This window comes from Schistocerca nitens, chromosome 8 (assembly GCF_023898315.1).
Source record: "Schistocerca nitens isolate TAMUIC-IGC-003100 chromosome 8, iqSchNite1.1, whole genome shotgun sequence".
Taxonomy (NCBI): domain Eukaryota; kingdom Metazoa; phylum Arthropoda; class Insecta; order Orthoptera; family Acrididae; genus Schistocerca; species Schistocerca nitens.
This window is the reverse complement of record NC_064621.1, coordinates 213,095,887-213,117,105: the sequence shown is the minus strand read 5'-3', so window position 1 is coordinate 213,117,105 and position 21,219 is coordinate 213,095,887.

Sequence of the window (21,219 nt, the reverse complement as noted above, 5' to 3'; positions counted from 1 at the left end):
AGTAAACACTGACAACCACTTGTTTGAGAAATCTTCTGTGCTTTCCAAAATACTGGCAACAAGACAAAACTCTTCATACAGTTCCCTCATATCAGTTATTTCAATCAACTCGAGGGATTCCACTGGATCTTCCAGGAAAGAAAAATCTATGCTTCTGTTTAAACAAAAAAAAAAAAAAAATTGTAGCTCCACCCTAACACTCTCCTGCGAGAAACTGTACAATTTTCGAAGGTAGTTTATAGCGTTTTGATAGAACTGCGTAAAGCATGTCTCTAGTTTGGTTCTTTCTGAAGATGATTGAGATTCCACGGCATTCGTAATTGCAATTCCGAATAACTCAACTTCTTTCCTTTGTTCCAGTGTTCTCTTCAGTAAACACATTTCGTCATAAGCTTCAACCACAGAAATAGTCCTCTTTCTTAGATCTTGATGTACAGAACAAATACTGTAGCTATATTGCTGCAGAACAGTAAAAGTATTTCTAGCGACAGATCGTTAAGGTCATCTTCTGGATCAAAATACTTCTTCAGATCTTTGCAGCAGTACTCACCCAGTGATCTGAAATAGTTTTTGATGGCAGGCCAGCTGTGGACTCATCTTTCTACTGCAAGTTCTAAAGAAATCCGACGAGTCCTAACGTGTCTCAGTATCTAGCTATTCAACATCTACGAACTCGAAATATTTCTTCAGATCTTCGCGAGGCTTCGCAGACGTGGAAAAATGACTATTTATTGTCAGAATAACATTTTCTATGCCTATATCAAGGCATTCATTTGCATGCTTCATTGTATTATGGACAATATGAGCTGAGCAATTTGAGTTCAGAATTGTGCAACGTGCATCATGAAGCAGATTAAAAAGAGAATTGTGCTTACCTTAATTGTCCTTAGAGTTGCCTTCAGTATAGACAGTAATCTTGTCTAAAGACAGGTCATTTTCATTAACTACCTTGCGGTTTCATTGGCACTATCATAAGTCCAGCATCTTGTTTTGTATACAACTTGTAGACGTGAATTATCTTTCACAGAGAGGAAACATTTTACTATTAGCTTTATTGTTACCATCCGTTGCAATTGAAAAGAAGTTCAGTCACGACATCTTTTGGAGACTTTGGAGCCAATATACCTTTTCTCCCTTCATTCTTCCACACGAAACGATGTTAGAAACCCTGGAATGCCCAAAAATATGACATTTGAGTTTATTCGAACAATCCATGTTGGCGTAACTGTGGTTATGTTTTACAGTGAGTAATGCTGTTCTGCTGTAGTCACTTTATCTTACTGTGTTTGAAAGGTCACTTGACTAGAAAAATACAGATCCACATTTTCCGTTTAATTTTGTTATCTTGTATTTCCTTTACGGGAACAACGCCCCTTTTGGCATTGTCCAATAACATGTTTATCCCCACGTGTATGACGATTCCCAGCTAGTCTGATATAACGTTACTTGTTTAACTTTCTTCGTAGGGACTGCACTCCCTGAATTTGATTAGAGTGTAACATCTTAACACTGATGTTTTCGACTAGCTATAATAAATTCACAGTGTACGTAGATTTAGCCTAAACAGCATGAAAATTCACGTTGGAAATTGGAAGGGAAGACCTACGGAAGTACACGGCGGAAGCAAAGGTGAATAATAGTAGAGCCATTTTGAAATTCGACGGCGCTCAAATCAAACATGGATTTTGAAATATTCAGAGGCAAAAAAAGACAAAAGCTCATTTTTATGAGACAACAGTTTATAATGTGCGACGCAAAATTTTAATCTCGTATACGGCATGTCCCGCACAATATGGGACAGGTGGCAACTCCAATAAGGGCCAGAGGTGGATCAACACATTATTGGTCAGTTTGTGAAGGTCTGTCTCTTGGATGAATCATCCATTTTTTCTGAAACTGTAATCATTTGTCTGTGTGTACATGTACATCACATCTACCGATCAACGTCTCATTTGTATAAATCCTTCAAGGTGCGTTATTTTTTTCCTGGAGTGTATTTTGGTAAAGGATCCACAAAAGTTCATACCAGACACAAGCGGGATATAGGTTCGCAGGAGAGCTTCTGTAAAGTTTGGAAGGTAGGAGACGAGATACTGGCAGAAGTAAAGCTGTGAGTACCGGCCGTGAGTCGTGCTTCGGTAGCTCAGATGGTAGAGCAATTGCCCGCAAAAGGCAAAGGTCCCGAGTTCGAGTCTCGGTCGGGCACACAGTTTTAATCTGCCAGGAAGTTTCATTAGAGGAATAGGTTTGCAACGAGTCAGGGGAAACATATTAACCCATAATCTTACAAAACCTTACCCAGTCCACATTCATACAAGTAGAAGTAGCTTGCAAGCACCATAAATTCCCTGTACGAAACTCTCAGCCATTGAGGTGGCTAACAAACTGAGGTGGCATCAGCGTGATCAGCGGATGGATTGCTAAGCAAAAAATTCAGTTACTTCTGTTTTGCACTCTCAATGCATTGTCTTACAGAGTGGTTTGCTAGTGTAAACTCCTGTATTGTATATTTGACACTATCTTGCGACTTAATGTTCTGCGACAATGCAGTTAAGAAAATTTCCGCAAAGGTTTAAAATAACTACACGGTCACAACCCCCCACAGCTACAAAGCTCTAATCAAAGCCGCTCTTGTTTTATGGTAACGTCTCTTGGGTTTCCATTCTATGCCTCCCTTCAAATATTCGACTATTATTCACTCCCACCTCGTCTACCATGTCCATCTCTTCTCCGTCTCGTCAATTCTGTATTAGCTAATTAATTCCCCCATTTCCTGTCCCACACTGAACGCCTTAGATTTCCTAATCGTCCAGCATATTTGACGCCAACCACCCCAACATCTCAGTGTGATTACCATGCCTTGTCTCTGCTGCCCTTATACTGCAAATCCCCCCAATCTTACACACACACACACACACACACACACACACACACTTTCCACTTAATTTCCCAGCAAAACCATATTCACCTCCTGCCACGTGACACGTTACCCCATTTCCTGTGCACATCAGGTCTCCTCCCAACTTCCCTCCTCCTTCTTCCAACAGTTCCGTTTACAATCTGATTTCCATCTGAAAACCTTCCCAACATATACTGCTCACTTCTTTCTCGAGATCAAAGAACCACATTTCTCATTCATCCATGCTCCCTGTAGCTTCCATTACTATCGCAATCAACAATGCCTAACCTGTGGGGAAGACTTAATGAATATTTAGATAATCATAAAATGGTTCAAATGTCTCTGAGCACTATGGGACTTAACTTCTGAGGTCATCAGTCCCCTAGAACTTAGAACTACGTAAACCTAACTAACCTAAGGACATCACACACATCCATGCCCGTGGCAGGATTCGAACCTGCGACCGTAGCAGCAGCGTGGTTCCGGAGACCCGCGAGTTTAAAAGGGGGCAGGGAGTAGTGTGTTGTCATTAGAGAGTCAGCAGCAGACGAACGCGTCTGACGGGAGAGCTCAGTGACTTCGAACGTGGACTAGTCACCTGAGTAAGAAATTCGTCATGGAATTTTCAACCTCTCTAAAGTTGCCCCCAAGTCAACTGTTGGTAAAGTGACTGTGAAGCAGAAACGTGAAGGAGAAACTACATCTACATCTACATGATTAGTCTGCAATTCACATTTAAGTGCTTGGCAGAGGGTTCATCGAACCACAATCATACTGTCTCCCTACCATTCCACTCCCGAACAGCGCGCGGGAAAAAACGAACACCTAAACCTTTCTTTTCGAGCTCCGATTTCTCTTATTTTATTTTGATGATCATTCCTACCTATGTAGGTTGGGCTCAACAAAATATTTTCGCATTCGGAAGAGAAAGTTGGTGACTGAAATTTCGTAAATAGATCTCGCCGCGACGAAAAACGTCTTTGCTTTAATGACTTCCATCCCAACTCGCGTATCATATCTGCCACACTCTCTCCCCTATTACGTGATAATACAAAACGAGCTGCCCTTTTTTGCACCCTTTCGATGTCCTCCGTCAATCCCACCTGGTAAGGATCCCACACCGCGCAGCAATATTCTAACAGAGGACGAACGAGTGTAGTGTAAGCTGTCTCTTTAGTGGACTTGTTGCATCTTCTAAGTGTCCTGTCAATGAAACGCAACCTTTGGCTCGCCTTCCCCACAATATTATCTATGTGGTCTTTCCAACTGAAGTTGTTCGTAATTTTAACACCCAGGTACTTAGTTGAATTGACAGCCTTGAGAATTGTACTATTTATCGAGTAATCGAATTCCAACGCATTTATTTTGAAACTCATGTGGATCACCTCACACTTTTCGTTATTTAGCGTCAACTGCCACCTGCCACACTATACAGCAATCTTTTCTAAATCGCTTTGCAACTGATACTGGTCTTCGGATGACCTAACTAGACGGTAAATTACAGCATCATCTGCGAACAACCTAAGAGAACTGCTCAGATTGTCACCCAGGTCATTTATATAGATCAGGAACAGCAGAGGTCCAAGGACGCTTCCCTGGGGAACACCTGATATCATTTCAGTTTTACTCGATGATTTGCCGTCTATTACTACGAACTGCGACCTTCCTGACAGGAAATCACGAATCCAGTCGCACAACTGAGACGATACCCCATAGGCCCGCAGCTCGATTAGAAGTCGCTTGTGAGGAACGGTGTCAAAAGCTTTCCGGAAGTCTAGAAATACGGAATCAACTTGAGATCCCCTGTCGATAGCTACGGCTAAGACAAGACCAGGCAGACTGTCGTATATTCGGCGCATGAAATCAGAGGAAGGAATCACTTGTGAGTTCCACGGTGCTACCAGCAGTCCAGCTGGCACAAAGGCTGGCCGTAGAGAGTTCAAAGTAATGGCGTACAATTGTCGAACAGCTTCTCATAAGCCACACACTTCTGTAGTTAACGCTAAGCGATTCTTGATGTTTTGTAAAATCACGCTACACCCTGTGGCAGTCCGACGGAAGGATTTTGGTTTGGCGAATGCCTGGAGGGATTTACCTACTATCACGTGCAGTGCCAACAATGAGGTGTGGAAGAGCTGTTTATACACATATAAAAAAAAGTTTTGCATCACCCCGGTTCCTACCGGGTACCTGAAGGTAGACTGTGGATGATGTATCACAGACTTGGCCCTTTGACTGTTCAGAGATGTCACTAAACCCGCCCAAAGATGTAAACAACCACACATGAGCAGCGCCTATTAGACGAAGGGGGTCCGACAGCTGATCACTTCCACAAACCTAGAGGCCGAAGAAAGCAATTTGTTTACATAAGGGTCATTAATTTGGACAAGTACAGTGGCCAGTTTGCTTATTTAAGAAAGCAATGGGCCCTTTGAGGACAGATTGCCACTACCCCCCTACTATCTGAGTCTCCTATAACCTCGTCATGGAACGGAAGTCATACTGTAAATTCACATATAAAACATCGACACATTTTCACGTAGCGATCCTTTTTGTTTTGTTGTTTTCGTATTTCGTAAGCTAATAGCCGTGTAACAAGAAGAATTGTAGAATTTTTTGACGATAGAAATCGCTCACAGTTCTCGCAAGGAAAATCGCGCTCGACATTCTAACACAGTGCTTGTCCTTGTGCCTCTTTCTAACGAGAGAGTAAGGCATCAAACCGTGACGTTCTGTTGTTCTCCATCAGAGAAGGTTAAGTGGGACTCCAGCGCTCCAATAAGCACGAGGAGGTACTTGATCTCTGCTTATTGATCTTGTTCATCTCATCACATCATAACAACTCCAGTAAAAACCAACTCTAAAAAACGATTACGCCTCGCAGCAGGCGGGAAGTTAACCACGACTTCACGCTGAGAAAGAGAGACGACGACCCACACAGGAGCACTCGCACATTTTGGCGCTCGTCTCTCAAACTAAGTTTTCGACTTATCCTTGACTATGCAAAGCATCCTTTTCCTAATCCCCTTAATCTTGCAGTGCTATGCATGAAGTATATAGGGTAATTAAAATTAAACTTTCAAAACGCTGTAGAAAAAACACCACTGGTCAGAATGACGTCAAATTACAACGGAATATTATCGTAGAAGGGGAAAAACGTATGGCAGAAGAAAAAAATGGTGTGAAAATTGATCAATAGCTGACGTTGCATGTGTCAGGATACGTAAATGAAAGCACCTGTTATGCGCACGACCCATTGAAGTTGGTGTAAACACGCCGCGTACACGACTTTTACGTCTTTCGCGTCTGCGACGTTCGCCATGACTGTCTCAATGCAGGATCGCGCTCTGCTTGTAAAGCTGTATTACAAGAATGATGACTCTGCACACGTCGCTCTGCAGATGTTCCGGGCACTAAAGCGTTTGACAAAAGGCATTGGTCCGATGACTGCTGTGTGTCTGGAGAAAATACGAGAAGACGGGCTCTTTTGGTGTGCAACCTGGTAGAGGGACGAAACGAATTGATTCGACGTCAGTGGAAGCAGTGGCCACAGCAATGCAGGAGGAGACGCTTGGTGGCGTGCAAACGTGTAGTGCACGGAGAATTGCCCGAATATTGTACATACCCATGAGCACGGTGCTTAAATTCCTACGAAACATCCTTCTTTGCTATCCATTCAAAATTATCCATGTGAACAAGTTTCTTCCTGTTCACCTGCCAGCAAGAGAGACCTTTACTTTAGAATTTCTTGTCCGCATTGAAGTGAAGAATGATTAGTCGTGGAAGATTTTGTGGACAGACGAAGCCCACTTCCATCTGACAGGATATGTCAATTCACAGAATTATCGAATATGGGCAACGGAAAATCCACACGCAAATCAACCAGAACCACTTCTTCCTGAATATGTCACTGTGGGGTGCGGGTTTACGGCATCGTTTATCATAGGGCCATATTTTTTCGAAGAGACAGGTGCTTCCGGTCCTGTTACCTGTACCGTCATGGTAAGTGCTATGAATGTCTTTTGCGCAACCACGTCATTCCAGCTCTCCAACAGCGTGGATGTGTGGATGAGATCATTTTTATGCAAGATGGCGCAACTCCGCATATTGCAAATCTAGTAAAGCAGCTGCTGAAGCACCATTTCGGAAATGCTAAAATTACCAGCCACCATTTCCCTACAGCGTGGCCGTCTCGATCACCTGAGCTTAATCCGTGTGACTTCTGGATGTGGGGCTACCTGAAAGATGTTGTGTTCCGATTGCAGACATAGCTGCATTGAAGGCACGCATTGCGCAACACGTTCTGAAGGTGACTCCGGAAACACTTCGATCAGTTGTGGAACATGCTGTTTCTCGATTTCAGTTTGTTGCAGAAAACGGTAGACAGCATATTGAACATGTTTCTCACCAGTTCCACTGAAATTAATAATCTGATTTGACTTTGATTGATACTTTTTATGCGGTTTTTGGCCTAAGGTCAATTAAAACCCATGTGAGTGATGCTTTTTACGCGGTTTTTGACCTCAGGACAATTGAAAACCGACTTTTCCCATCCGATGTGATATGATCTTGCCGGGGTGGATGAGCTTACGTAAATAACAGTATCACACCTGTACACCCATGCACACTGAGTATTACAGTTTATTTAACGTCAAACGTACATCTTAGGCGTTGATGTATGATTCATTTGTCATTTGTAGTCGTCCACTATTGAATTATGGTGCTTACAGTGCCATCTATTGCTACAATTTGTAACTATTTATTTTTCTTCTGCCATGCGTTTTCCTCCTTCTCCGATAATATTCCGTTGCGATTTGACGTCATTCTGACCAGTGGTGCTATTCCCACAGTAGTTTGAATGTTTAACTTTAATTATAATCACGCTGTACATTACACTGTAAGGAATTCTGTCTGCATTATTAGCGAGTCAAAAAATAATGTATCAGTGTCAGGTCACCCAAGAGAAGTCAAATACTATAAGATAATACCGGACTTTTAATAACGGCAGGAATGTTTTAGCAGGAAGGTAGATATGTCACTAAATTGCAAGGCCGTCCTGAAAAGTAATGCCTCCGAATTGCTTATGCAGAGAGTCTTAAGGCTTTTTAAATACGCTGACGTGACAAAAGTCGTGGGATAGTGATATGCACATACACAAATAGCATCAGCATCACGTAGACGAGGTATAAAGGACAGTGCATGGGCAGAGCCTTCATTTGTACTCAAGTGATTCATGTGAAAAGGTTTCCGACGTGATTATGACCGCGGGAATTAAAAGACGTTGAACGTTAGAGAATTCAATATCTCGAGATTCATAGTTTCAAGAGTGTGCCGAGAATATGAGGTTTGATGCTGCCGGTTCCCCACTTTTCTGTCAGAGTTTTTTTTATAGAGGAGATTATTCGCCTTTTTTTGCTCCCCAAGGGGCATTTTTTAGCTGGAATTAATATGGACTACAACATTCCTAACTTCTGTCATAGTGACACTGAAATGTGTAGACGGAAGGCTGTACTTATAATGAATCATTCGTTAAGAGGGATAATAAGGGGAAGGTGGATTAATAGTGCCCCCTGAGCAATGACATAATAAGCTTTGCTGCTACATCAATATCGTAATCGCGCAGTAGTGGATGACTTCGACTATCTATATGCAGTTAATTATATTTAATTACGTTCAGAATGAACTGTCGAACCCTGCAATATTTAATGTTAGTTAATGTTCCTGGTGATGGTATAATTGTACAGTAGAGGCGCTCTAGACCTAGGTAGGTGCAATATTTACATTTATTAACGTTCAGATCAACCACGCCAGCAACCACCAAACCACTGCAGGCCTTCGTGGAATTCTCTTCACCGTCTTACAGACAGATGCATCATCTTATGTCTACATCTGAAAAATAGTGCAAGGCATATACACTCCTGGAAATGGAAAAAAGAACACATTGACACCGGTGTGTCAGACCCACCATACTTGCTCCGGACACTGCGAGAGGGCTGTACAAGCAATGATCACACGCACGGCACAGCGGACACACCAGGAACCGCGGTGTTGGCCGTCGAATGGCGCTAGCTGCGCAGCATTTGTGCACCGCCGCCGTCAGTGTCAGCCAGTTTGCCGTGGCATACGGAGCTCCATCGCAGTCTTTAACACTGGTAGCATGCCGCGACAGCGTGGACGTGAACCGTATGTGCAGTTGACGGACTTTGAGCGAGGGCGTATAGTGGGCATGCGGGAGGCCGGGTGGACGTACCGCCGAATTGCTCAACACGTGGGGCGTGAGGTCTCCACAGTACATCGATGTTGTCGCCAGTGGTCGGCGGAAGGTGCACGTGCCCGTCGACCTGGGACCGGACCGCAGCGACGCACGGATGCACGCCAAGACCGTAGGATCCTACGCAGTGCCGTAGGGGACCGCACCGCCACTTCCCAGCAAATTAGGGACACTGTTGCTCCTGGGATATCGGCGAGGACCATTCGCAACCGTCTCCATGAAGCTGGGCTACGGTCCCGCACACCGTTAGGCCGTCTTCCGCTCACGCCCCAACATCGTGCAGCCCGCCTCCAGAGTCGTGTGAAGTTAGCACCCCTTTTTCGAGAAATATACATTTTTTCACAGTTCTTGTTAGATGTGCCATAGTTCTAGAGTTCTTTCCACAAAATTGCAATAGTTCTGCAAAATGTAACGAAGAAAACAACAATACTCGAAATATTTTTCGTATCGAAAACATTCTTCGTCAATTTTCGCAAATTGTAAATAAGTACAACAGTTCTGAGCACAGTTCTGAACAGAACTCCAAGAGTTCTATCGAAAACCCAAGTAACATTTTTTTGTGCAGCTAATAGTTTGCGAGATAATTGCAATTTAAGAGAAAATCTTTTCACTTATTGTGAAGTTGGCACCCTTTTTTTCACAAATGTATACTTTTTTCAGATTTCTTGATAGATATGCCATAGTTCTAGAGTTGTTTGTACAAAACTTCAATAGTTCTGCAGAATATGGCGAGGAAAACAATATTCGAAAAAATTTTCGTATCGAAAACATTCTTCGTCAATTTTCGCAAATTGTTAATAAGTACAGCAGTTCTGAGCACAGTTCTGAACAGAACTCCAAGAGTTCTATCGAAAACCCAAGTAACATTTTTTTGTGCAGCTAACAGCTTACGAGATAATTGCAATTTAAGAAGAAAATCTTTTCACTTACTGTGAAGTTGGCACCCTTTTTTTCAGAAATGTATATTTCTTTCACAGTTCTTGACAGGTATGCCATAGTTCTAGAGTTCTTTGTACAAAATTTCAATAGTTCTGCAGAATTTAGCGAAGAAAACAACAATACTCGAAAAAATGTTTCTATCGAAAACATTTTTTGTCAATTTTCACAAAAATTAAACTTGTACAACAGTTCTGAGGACAGTTCTGAACAGAACCCCAAGAGCTCTATCGAAAATCCTAATAACATTTTTCTATGGCGATAATAGTTTGTGAAAAATTGATTAAATGTGGGACACACTTTCTCTACAGAAAATATAAATATATTCGTACAACAGTTCCGATGACAGTTCTGGACATCACGTGAAGTGTTCTATCGAAATTCCTAGTAGAATTTTTTAGTGCAGGTAATAGTTTAAGAGGTAATTGCAACTTTACCGAGCGAGGTGGCGCAGTGGTTAGACACTGGACTCGCATTCGGGAGGACGACGGTTCAATCCCGCGTCCGGCCATCCTGATTTAGGTTTTCCGTGATTTCCCTAAATCGCTCCAGGCAAATGCCGGGATGGTTCCTTTCAAAGGGCACGGCCGACTTCCTTCCCAGTCCTTCCCTAATCCGATGAGACCGATGACCTCGCTGTCTGGTCTCCTTCCCCAAACCAACCAACCAACCAACCAATTGCAACTTAATTAAGAACCCCATAAGAGCTCCTACTGTGAAGCTGGCACCATTTTTTTCAGAAATATATATTTTTTTCAGAGTTCTTGATAGATAAGTCATAGTTATAGAGTTCTCTGTACAAAATTTCAATAGTTATGCAGAATTTAGCGAAGAAAACAACATTGTATAACATAGCTTATTCAGGAACCCTTTCCTTCTGATACAATTCTTACTGTTGCCACAATAAATCACTTGTGCATAGATTCCAACGGTACTGATCATTACAAAAATACAACCATTGACCAGCGGCGCACATTTCTTGCAGCGTTGTACAAAGCATTCGGCTTATCCGCTGTGAAAATACCACACTTGACGCTATTTTAAAATTTATGATGGATGGCTTCCGTTTATCTACAATGTCAGCATCTATCGAATTATCTTCATGCAAACGTGATGCCTGGATCACTCACGTCCCCTTTTTAGGTACGGAGGAAACTAGAGTTCAGTCTTGTGGAAGCCAAAAAAGGAAATGTGGGCATCCCTTCTTTTACTGATAGCAAACTCTAGAGAAATCTCCACGATTGTTTTTCTTCATCATGCCAACAAAAGAAATATTCTCCCTTCATAGCTCTATTATCATTCCAGTACTAGTAAACCAGTTGTCCGCTTTCACATTTCGACCTGACTGATATATAGGTTTACACAGTCACAGAACAACATCAAAATGTTTATTGCTCAGTTGGTAAATCCTTCTGGTTGCAACACAGCGTATATTTCCAAATTGTACAGGTAAAATACTTAAGAATCCACACTTAAGAATCCATACTCGTTTGTTTTGATTGATACATATTGGCGAAAACTGTACCTTCCACAGAATCCTTCCAGCTTCTTGTCTACTGTAACATTTTCTCCAAGGGTGTAAGATTTGTGGTAGTTGCGTACAAACACAGTAAATATTTCCCGAATAGCTGTTAGCTTGTCTAATTGTCTCCTTTCATCACGAATAGCGCGACTGTAAAATCTAAGGCTCTCCAGAATAAATTTGAAACGTTTTATGTTCATTTGCGAGGTGAAATTTTTCAATGCCATCAGCATCAGTTCCACACAGATCTTCCAGGCTTTATCTGTTACTTTTGTTAACAACAATTAAAAACAAGAGACTCATGAAGGCTTTCAGTTCAATATCATCTATTGATTTTACCCCTCTCTCACGCTGAAATGAGGCTTTGATGCTCTCAAAATTCTGATTGGAATACAAAACTACAATAGACAAATATCGTTATCTATGAGGTAATTACAGCGCCACAAATGCTGCTTTGGCTGCACCTATTGGTACAGGTAAATTTCGAATAATATTATGCTCTTCGAACAATATGCTTTGGATTTCTTCAACACTATCTAGTACTTCCCACTTACAATAATAAAATTCCTATAAAATAACGCAACCACGCGCAGTGTATTAATCTGAAATTTGACGTTCAGACAGCGGACACTGACTATTAAACAGTTCAAACAGAATTTAAGTGCGGTTTACATTCTGGATTAGCTTTGTACTACTTACTACATTGATAAACAAATAAATTAATCGCTGAAATGAAATACGAAAGGGCACAGTGGATAAAAACGAGCAATCGGCTCATATCTCATCAAGAGAGCATTAGCGTCGATACTGAATCATACAACAATGAAAGGCACACATGAAGTGTATACTTTTAGAATCAGGAAGAACCAGATGAATTTTATTACGTAAAACAGTAATTGTTTTGAGCTCTCATGACATCCAGGACCCACTAACAGCTAAAAATATGCCCAGGACCCTCATGGATGACAGTTATGTGGCAACATCACCAGCCGCTAGCATACATAAAAACATGTGCTGTGTGTAACGAATAAATTTGAAATTGCTGTCGTTAATATTGTTGCAAACATTTGTTCTAGTTAGAAAGGAAGTGTGGAAGTTTGATGAGTTACACTACAGCGAGAGTTAAAAGTCTTTACAATGTATAGAAATGTAAGTATTTTACTGAATATATCGTACAAACGAACTAAGTAGTATGTTTAAATCCTAATTCAATACATGACTGATAGAGGTGTTATAATGTTGAGGGGATACAGTATTAAAGTTAATAAGAAGTTCGAAATTTGTAAATAAGAACCTCGTTTATTTGGTCCTCAGTAATCCGGATTTCCGGTTTATCCGGATTCATATTTTGTGTCCCTTGGTATTTTTCTCTTTTTTTCTTGTAACACGAAGATGTGTAGTCGGTGAGGTACATAGGCTGCTTATCACTAGGCCGGTAATTTAGTCTAGTACTGACTGATAAGGAACTCGGAGTGTGTGAATGACATTGTTTCTCAAGTATTGTACATTAATATAACGGTGTATTGATGCCCATCAAGTAAGTTGCATAGTAACCACGCCAACAGCACTCCACCACAGCTCATTGTACCTCTGGTGTGATTCTCGACAAGTGTGACACCATCTGGTTAGTGGCGCGTGTGAATGTATCTGCTCTCTCAGCCATCTGTTTGTTTTGCACTGACGAGCCTTCTCTCCTTGAATCATCTAAGCGTGCACATCCCACGCTTCCACCTACAGTTACTACAGTCAGTCTTAAGAAGGTGTACTGGCATTTGTATAGTGCTGAACATTTAGACTTTTTGTATTTAGTAGAATATACATCCGGGTTTTCGATTTTCGGTTTTCCAAAATAAAAGTGAGAATTTACGATCGTACTCATAGCTGTACTTCCAGCAGTACTTTATCTCCTGCATTCCCAATTTCGTAGAAGTTGTCCTACGAAAATTGCAGAAGAAGCACTCCTGGACGAAAGGATATTGTGACGATATTCTTTCGTCACAGCCTGGGGTTAGAGACCCGGTCCGGCACACAGTTTTTATCTGCCAGTAAGTTTCACATCGGCGCACACCCACTGCAGAGTGAACACACAATCTATTTCATAATCTACTGGCACCATAAAAATGTTGTGAGGGTTTTTAAAAGAACTCTTTCGGTGCTATCCAGAACTGTCAGCAAAAGGGTTGTGCCAATTTATTATAATGTAGACCAAGTGGGTCTCTCGAAAATGCTATTATCTCATTAACTGTTATCCCCACAAAAAATGTTATTACAGTTGTCGGTAGAACTCTTAGGGTCGTATTAAGAAATGCCATCAGATCTTTTGTACGAATTTATTACTTTTACATGACAAAAGTGAGTCCCACATTAATTATCTCATATAATGTCATCGTCACAAATAATGTTATTATAGTTTTTGGTAGAACTCTGTGGGTGATATTCAGAACTGTCATCAGAACTAATCTACGAATTTTGCTATATTAGATAAAGTGAGTATAAGATTAAAACAATTATTGTATAAACTATTATCGCCACAAAAATGTTCTTATCATTTTCAATGCAACTCTTCCGGTGCTATCCAGAACTGCCAACAGAACTGTTATACAAATTTATTTTTTCCAAACTGACAAATAATTTTTTACCATACCAAAATTTTGCCGAGTTAATGTTTTCTTCCCGAAATTCTGTAGAACTATTCGTGTTTTGAGCAGGGAAATCTAGAACTATTGCATATAAATCAAGAACTGTGAAAAAAATTTATATTTATCGTAAAAGGGGTTCAAACTTCACGGGAAATGCTCATAAGCATTCCTTAATAAAGGCAGTTACTACGTAAACAATTACCAGCACAGAATATGTTACTAGTATTTTCGATAGAACTCTTACAATGCTATGCAGAGCTGGCATCAGAGCATACGAACAGACATAATTTTTTTTAGTAAGAGTGCCCCACAATTAATCAATTACCATACAAACTATTATAACCACAAAAAATGTTATTATGATTATCGATAGAAGTCTTGAGGTGTTAACCAGAACTGTTCATCAAAACTGTTGAACGAATTTACTTTTTCTGTGGAGAAAGTGGGTCTAACATCAAAGCAGTTACCGTATAAACTATCATCGCCACAAAAAGATATTATAAGGATTTTTGCTAGAGCTCTTGGTGTTCTGTTCAGAACTGTTGTACGAATTTACTTTTTGCGAAAATTGACAAAGAATGTATTCGATAAGAAAAATTTTTCGAGTATTGTTGTTTTTCTCGCTAAATTCTGCAGGACTATTCCAATTTTGTACAAATAACTCTAGAACTATGACATTTCTATCAAGAACTCTGTAAAAATATATATTTCTGAAGAAAAGGACTCCAACTTCACAGTAAGTGAAGAGGATCCCTCCTTAAATTGCAATTATGTCGTAACGTGTTAGCTGCACAAAAAATTGTAATTAGGATATTCGATAGAACTATTGGGGTTCTGTTCAGAACTGCCCTCAGAACTGTTGTCCGAATTTACTTTTTGCGATAATTAATAACGAATGTTTGCTATTCGAATTTTTTTGAGTATTGTTGTTTTCTTCGTTAAATTCTGCCGAACTATTGAAATTTTGTACAAAGAACTCTAGAACTATGCCATATCTATCAAGAACTCTGAAAAAAATATATATTTCTGAAAAAAAGGGTGCCAGCTTCACAGTAGGAGCTCTTATGGAATTCTTAATTAAGTTGCAATTACCTCTTAAACTATTACCTGCACAAAAAAATTTCACTAGGATTTTCGATAGAACTCTTCACGTGGTGTCCAGAACTGTCATCAGAACTGTTGTACTAATATATTTATATTTTCCGTAAAGAAAGTGTGTCCCATATTAAATCAATTTATCTCAAACGATTATCGCCATAGAAAAATGTTGTTTGGGATTTTCGATAAAGCTCTTGGGGTTCTGTTCAGAACTGTCCTCAGAACTGTTGTACAAGTTTAATTTTTGCGAAAATTGACGAAGAATGTTTTCGATACGAAAATTTTTTCGAATATTGTTTTCGTCGCTAAATTCTGCAGAACTATTGAAATTTTGTACAAACAACTCTAGAACTATGGCATATCTATCAAGAAATCTGAAAAAAGTATACATTTGTGAAAAAAAGGGTGCCAACTTCACAGTAAGTGAAAAGATTTTCTCCTTAAATTGCAATTATCTCGTAAGCTATTAGCTGCACAAAAAAATGTTACTCGGCTTTTCGACAGAACTCTTGGAGTTCTGTTCAGAACTGTGCTCAGAACTGTTGTACTTATTTACAATTTGCGAAAATTGACGAAGAATGTTTTCGATACGAAAATTTTTTCGAATATTGTTTTCGTCGCTAAATTCTGCAGAACTATTCAAATTTTGTACAAAGAACTCTAGAACTATGGCATATCTATCAAGAACTCTGAAAATAATATACATTTCTAAAAAAAAGGGTGCCAACTTCACAGTAAGTGAAAAGATTTTCTCCTTAAATTGCAATTATCTCGTAAACTATTAGCTGCACAAAAAATGTTACTTGGGTTTTCGATAGAACTCTTGGAGTTCTGTTCAGAACTGTCCTCAGAACTGTTGTACAAGTTTAATTTTTGCGAAAATTGACAAAAAATGTTTTCGATACGAAAAATTTTTCGAATATTGTTGTTTTCTTCGCTAAATTCTGCAGAACTATTGAAATTTTGTACAAAGAACTCTAGAACTATCCCATATCTATCAAGAACTCTGAAAAAAAATATATATTTCTGAAAAAAAGGGTGCCAACTTCACAGTAAGTGAAAAGATTTTCTCATTAAAATGCAATTATCTCGTAAACTATTAGCTGCACAAAAAAATGTTACTTGGATTTTCGAAAGAACTCTTGGAGCTCTGTTCAGAACTGTGCTCAGAACTCTTGTACTTATTTACATTTTGCGGAAACTGCCAAAGATCATTTTCGATACGAAAATTTTTTCGAGTATTGTTGTTTTGGTCGCTAAATTCTGCAGAACTACTGAAATTTTCTACAAAGAACTCTAGAACTATGCTACATCTATCAAGAACTGTGAAAAAAATGTATATTTCTCGAAAAAGGGGTGCTAACTTCACACGACTCGCCTCCAGTGGTGTCGCGACAGGCGTGAATGGAGGGACGAATGGAGACGTGTCGTCTTCAGCGATGAGAGTCGCTTCTGCCTTGGTGCCAATGATGGTCGTATGCGTGTTTGGCGCCGTGCAGGTGAGCGCCACAATCAGGACTGCATACGACCGAGGCACACAGGGCCAACACCCAGCATCATGGTGTGGGGAGCGATCTCCTACACTGGCCGTACACCACTGGTGATCGTCGAGGGGACACTGAATAGTGCACGGTACATCCAAACCGTCATCGAACCCATCGTTCTACCATTCCTAGACCGGCAAGGGAACTTGCTGTTCCAACAGGACAATGCACGTCCGCATGTATCCCGTGCCACCCAACGTGCTCTAGAAGGTGTAAGTCAACTACCCTGGCCAGCAAGATCTCCGGATCTGTCCCACATTGAGCATGTTTGGGACTGGATGAAGCGTCGTCTCACGCGGTCTGCACGTCCAGCACGAACGCTGGTCCAACTGAGGCGCCAGGTGGAAATGGCATGGCAAGCCGTTCCACAGGACTACATCCAGCATCTCTACGATCGTCTCCATGGGAGAATAGCAGCCTGCATTGCTGCGAAAGGTGGATATACACTGTACTAGTGCCGACATTGTGCATGCTCTGTTGCCCGTGTCTATGTGCCTGTGGTTCTGTCAGTGTGATCATGTGATGTATCTGACACCAGGAATGTGTCAATAAAGTTTCCCCTTCCTGGGACAATGAATTCACGGTGTTCTTATTTCAATTTCCAGGGGTGTATTTAGCGATTTATGGAACATATATCAGAAAGACAGATTAGATGCCATAGGAGGGGGATTGTTCATTGTAGTTGACAAAAATATTGTCTCTATAGATGTAAATTTTGAGTGTGACAGTGAAGTCATCTGGACGTGCGTAAAGCTTAGGCGAAATGAATTTAATTGTTGGATGTTTTTACGGGCCAGTCGATTCCGTTGTGACTTTTAGTTACAATCATTCAAGCAAAGTCTACAGATATCTACATCTACATCTACATCCATACTCCGCAAGCCACCTGACGGTGTGTGGCGGATGGTACCTTGAGTACCTCTATCGGTTCTCCCTTCTATTCCAGTCTCGTATTGTTGGTGGAAAGAAGGATTGTCGGTATGCCTCTGTGTAGACTCTAATCTCTCTAATTTTATCCTCATGGTCTCTTCGCGCGATATACGTAGGAGGGAGCAATATACTGCTTGACTCCTCGGTGAAGGTATGTTCTCGAAACTTCAAAAAAACCTGTACCGAGCTACTGAGCGTCTCTCTTGCAGTGTCTTCCATTGGAGTTTATCTATCATCTCCGTAACGCTTTCACGATTACTAAATGATCCTGTAACGAAGCTCGCTGCTCTCCGTTGGATCTTCTCTATCTCTCCTATCAACCCAATCTGGTGCGTATCCCACACTGCTGAGCAGTATTCAAGCAGTGGGCGAACAAGCGTACTGTAACCTACTTTCTTTGTTTTCGGATTGCATTTCCTTAGGATTCTTCCAATGAATCTCAGTCTGGCATCTGCTTTACCGACGATCAACTTTATATGATCATTCCATTTTAAATCACTCCTAATGCGTACTCCCAGATAATTTATGGAATTAACTGCTTCCAGTTGCTGACCTGCTGTTTTGTAGCTAAATGATAAGGGATCTTTCCTTCTATGTATTCGCAGCACATTACACTTGTCTACATTGAGATTCAATTGCCATTCCCTGCACCATGCGTCAATTCGCTGCAGATTCTCCTGCATTTCAGTACAATTTTCCATTGTTACAACCTCTCGATATACTACAGCATCATCTGCAAAAAGCCTCAGTGAACTTCCGGTGTCATCCACAAGTTCATTTATGTATATTGTGAATAGCAACGGTCCTACGACACTCGCCTGCGGCACACCTGAAATCACTCTTACTTCGGAAGACTTCTCTCCATTGAGAATGACATGCTGCGTTCTGTTATCTAGGAACTCTTCAATCCAATCACATAATTGGTCTGATAGTCCATATGCTCTTACTTTGTTCATTAAACGATTGTGGGGAACTGTATCGAACGCCTTGCGGAAGTCAAGAAACACGGCATCTACCTGGGAACCCGTGTCTATGGCCCTCTGAGTCTCGTGGACGAATAGCGAGAGCTGGGTTTCACACGATAGTCTTCTTCGAAACCCATGCTGATTCCTACTGAGTAGATTTCTAGTCTCCAGAAAATTCATTATACTCGAACATAATACGTGTTCCAAAATTCTACAACTGATGGACGTTAGAGATATAGGTCTATGGTTCTGCACCACATCTATTCGACGTCCCTTCTTGAAAAGGGAACGACGTGTGCCCTTTTCCAATCCTTTGAAACGCTACGCTCTTCTAGAGACCTACGGTACACCGCTGCAAGAAGGGGGGAAAGTTCCTTCGCGTACTCTGTACGCTGGTATCCCATCAGGTCCAGCGGCCTTTCCTCTTTTGAGCGATTTTAATTGTTTCTCTATCCCTCTGTCGTCTATTTCGATATCCACCATTTTGTCATCTGTGCGACAATCTAGAGAAGGAACTACAGTGCAGTCTTCCTCTGTGAAACAGCTTTAGAAAAAGACATTTAGTATTTCGGCCTTTAATCTGTCATCCTCTTTTTCAGTACCATTTTAGTCACAGAGTGTCTGGACATTTTGTTTTGATCCACCTACCGCTTTGACATAAGACCAAAATTTCTTAGGATTTTGTGCCAAGTCAGTACATAGAACTTTATTTCCGAATTCGTTGAAAGCCTCTCGCATAGTCCTCCTCACACTACATTTCGCTTCGCGTAATTTTTGTTTGTCTGCAAGGTTTTGGCTATGTTTATGTTTGCTGTGAAGTTCCCTTTGCTTCCGCAGCAGTTTTCTAACTCGGTTGTTGTACCACGGTGGCTCTTTTCCATCTCTTACGATCTTGCTTGTCACATACTCATCTAACGCATATTGTACGATGGTTTTGAACTTTGTGCACTGATCCTCAACACTATCTGTACTTGAGACAAAACTTTTGTGTTGGGCCATCAGGTACTCTGAAATCTGCTTTTTGTCACTTTTGCTGAACAGAAAGATCTTCCTACTTTTTTTTAATATTTCTATTTACGGCTGAAATCATTGATGCAGTAACCGCTTTATGATCGCTGATTGTGGAACTACCTAGATCGTGCAGTATTAGTTGGAGGTGACTTTAACCTACTGAGTATAGACTGGAACGTCTATGGAATCCCTGCAGGTAGTACATGCAGACAATTCTTGCAGGACTTCTGAACACTGCCTTGAACAACTAGCTAGGCAAACCATCGACAGTCGAGATATTTTGGATCTCATCGCTACTAACAGGCCTAACCTTATCGACAATGTCATAATAGGAATCGGGATTAGTCACCATGATGTCATCATAGCGACGAAGTTGCTAAAGTTAAAAATCCGCCAAGAAGGCCAGGAGAGCGTTTACACTAGAAAAGGCAGATAAACAGTTCTTACTATCCCACTTGGAGAATGAGTGGACATCATTTAGCTCCAGTATGTCGGACGTAGAGGGATTACGGACAAAGTTTGAGCTGATTGTAAGCCGCGCTCTCGAGGCGTATGTGCCAAATAAGTGGATTAAGGATGGAAAAGACCATCTGTGGTTTAATACTCAGATTCGGAAAACGCTGAGGAAGCAGAGAATGTTGCACTCTCGGTTATAAAAAGAACGGGTCATGTTGACAGGGAAATTTAATAGAATTTCTTGTGTCCGTAAGAAGAGCGATGAGCGAAGCATACAAGTTCCGCCGTCACACCTTGGCGAAGGGCTCACAGTTACCCGAGAAAAAAAATCGCTAATCGGGTCTAAGGCTTCTATCCAGTCACTCGTAGACACAATTTGGGGTGCCAAAAGCAGACAGCAAAAGGAAAGATAAAGTATTAAATTTCACGTTTAAGAAATCATCCACGCAAGATGATTGTATAAACATACTGTCGTGTAGAGTCCGGCACTGAGGACATAGAATTGGAGATCCGTGGCGTAGAGCAGCTACTGAAAGAGTTCAAAACAAATAAGTCATCAAGTACAGATGGGATCCCAATTTGGTTTCACTTAAAAGAGTATTCTGCGGCATTGGCCCCTACTTAGCGTGCATTTATTGCGAATCTTTCGCCCACAGAGAAGTCTTAAGTGAATTTGAAAAACCCCAGGTCATTCCAGGACATAAGGAAGGTAAAAAAACTGACCCGCATAATTCTGTAACATCCCTAATATCGATTTTCTGCATAATTCTTGAACACGTTCTGAGTTCGAATACAATAAATTTTCTTGAGATAGAAAAGCTTCAGTCCACAAATCAGAACGGATTTAGAAAAGATCGCTCCTGAGAAACTCAGCTTGCCCTTCTCTCCCCTGATATCCTACAACTCATAGATGGAGGGCAACAGGCAGATTCCGTATTCCTAGGTTTC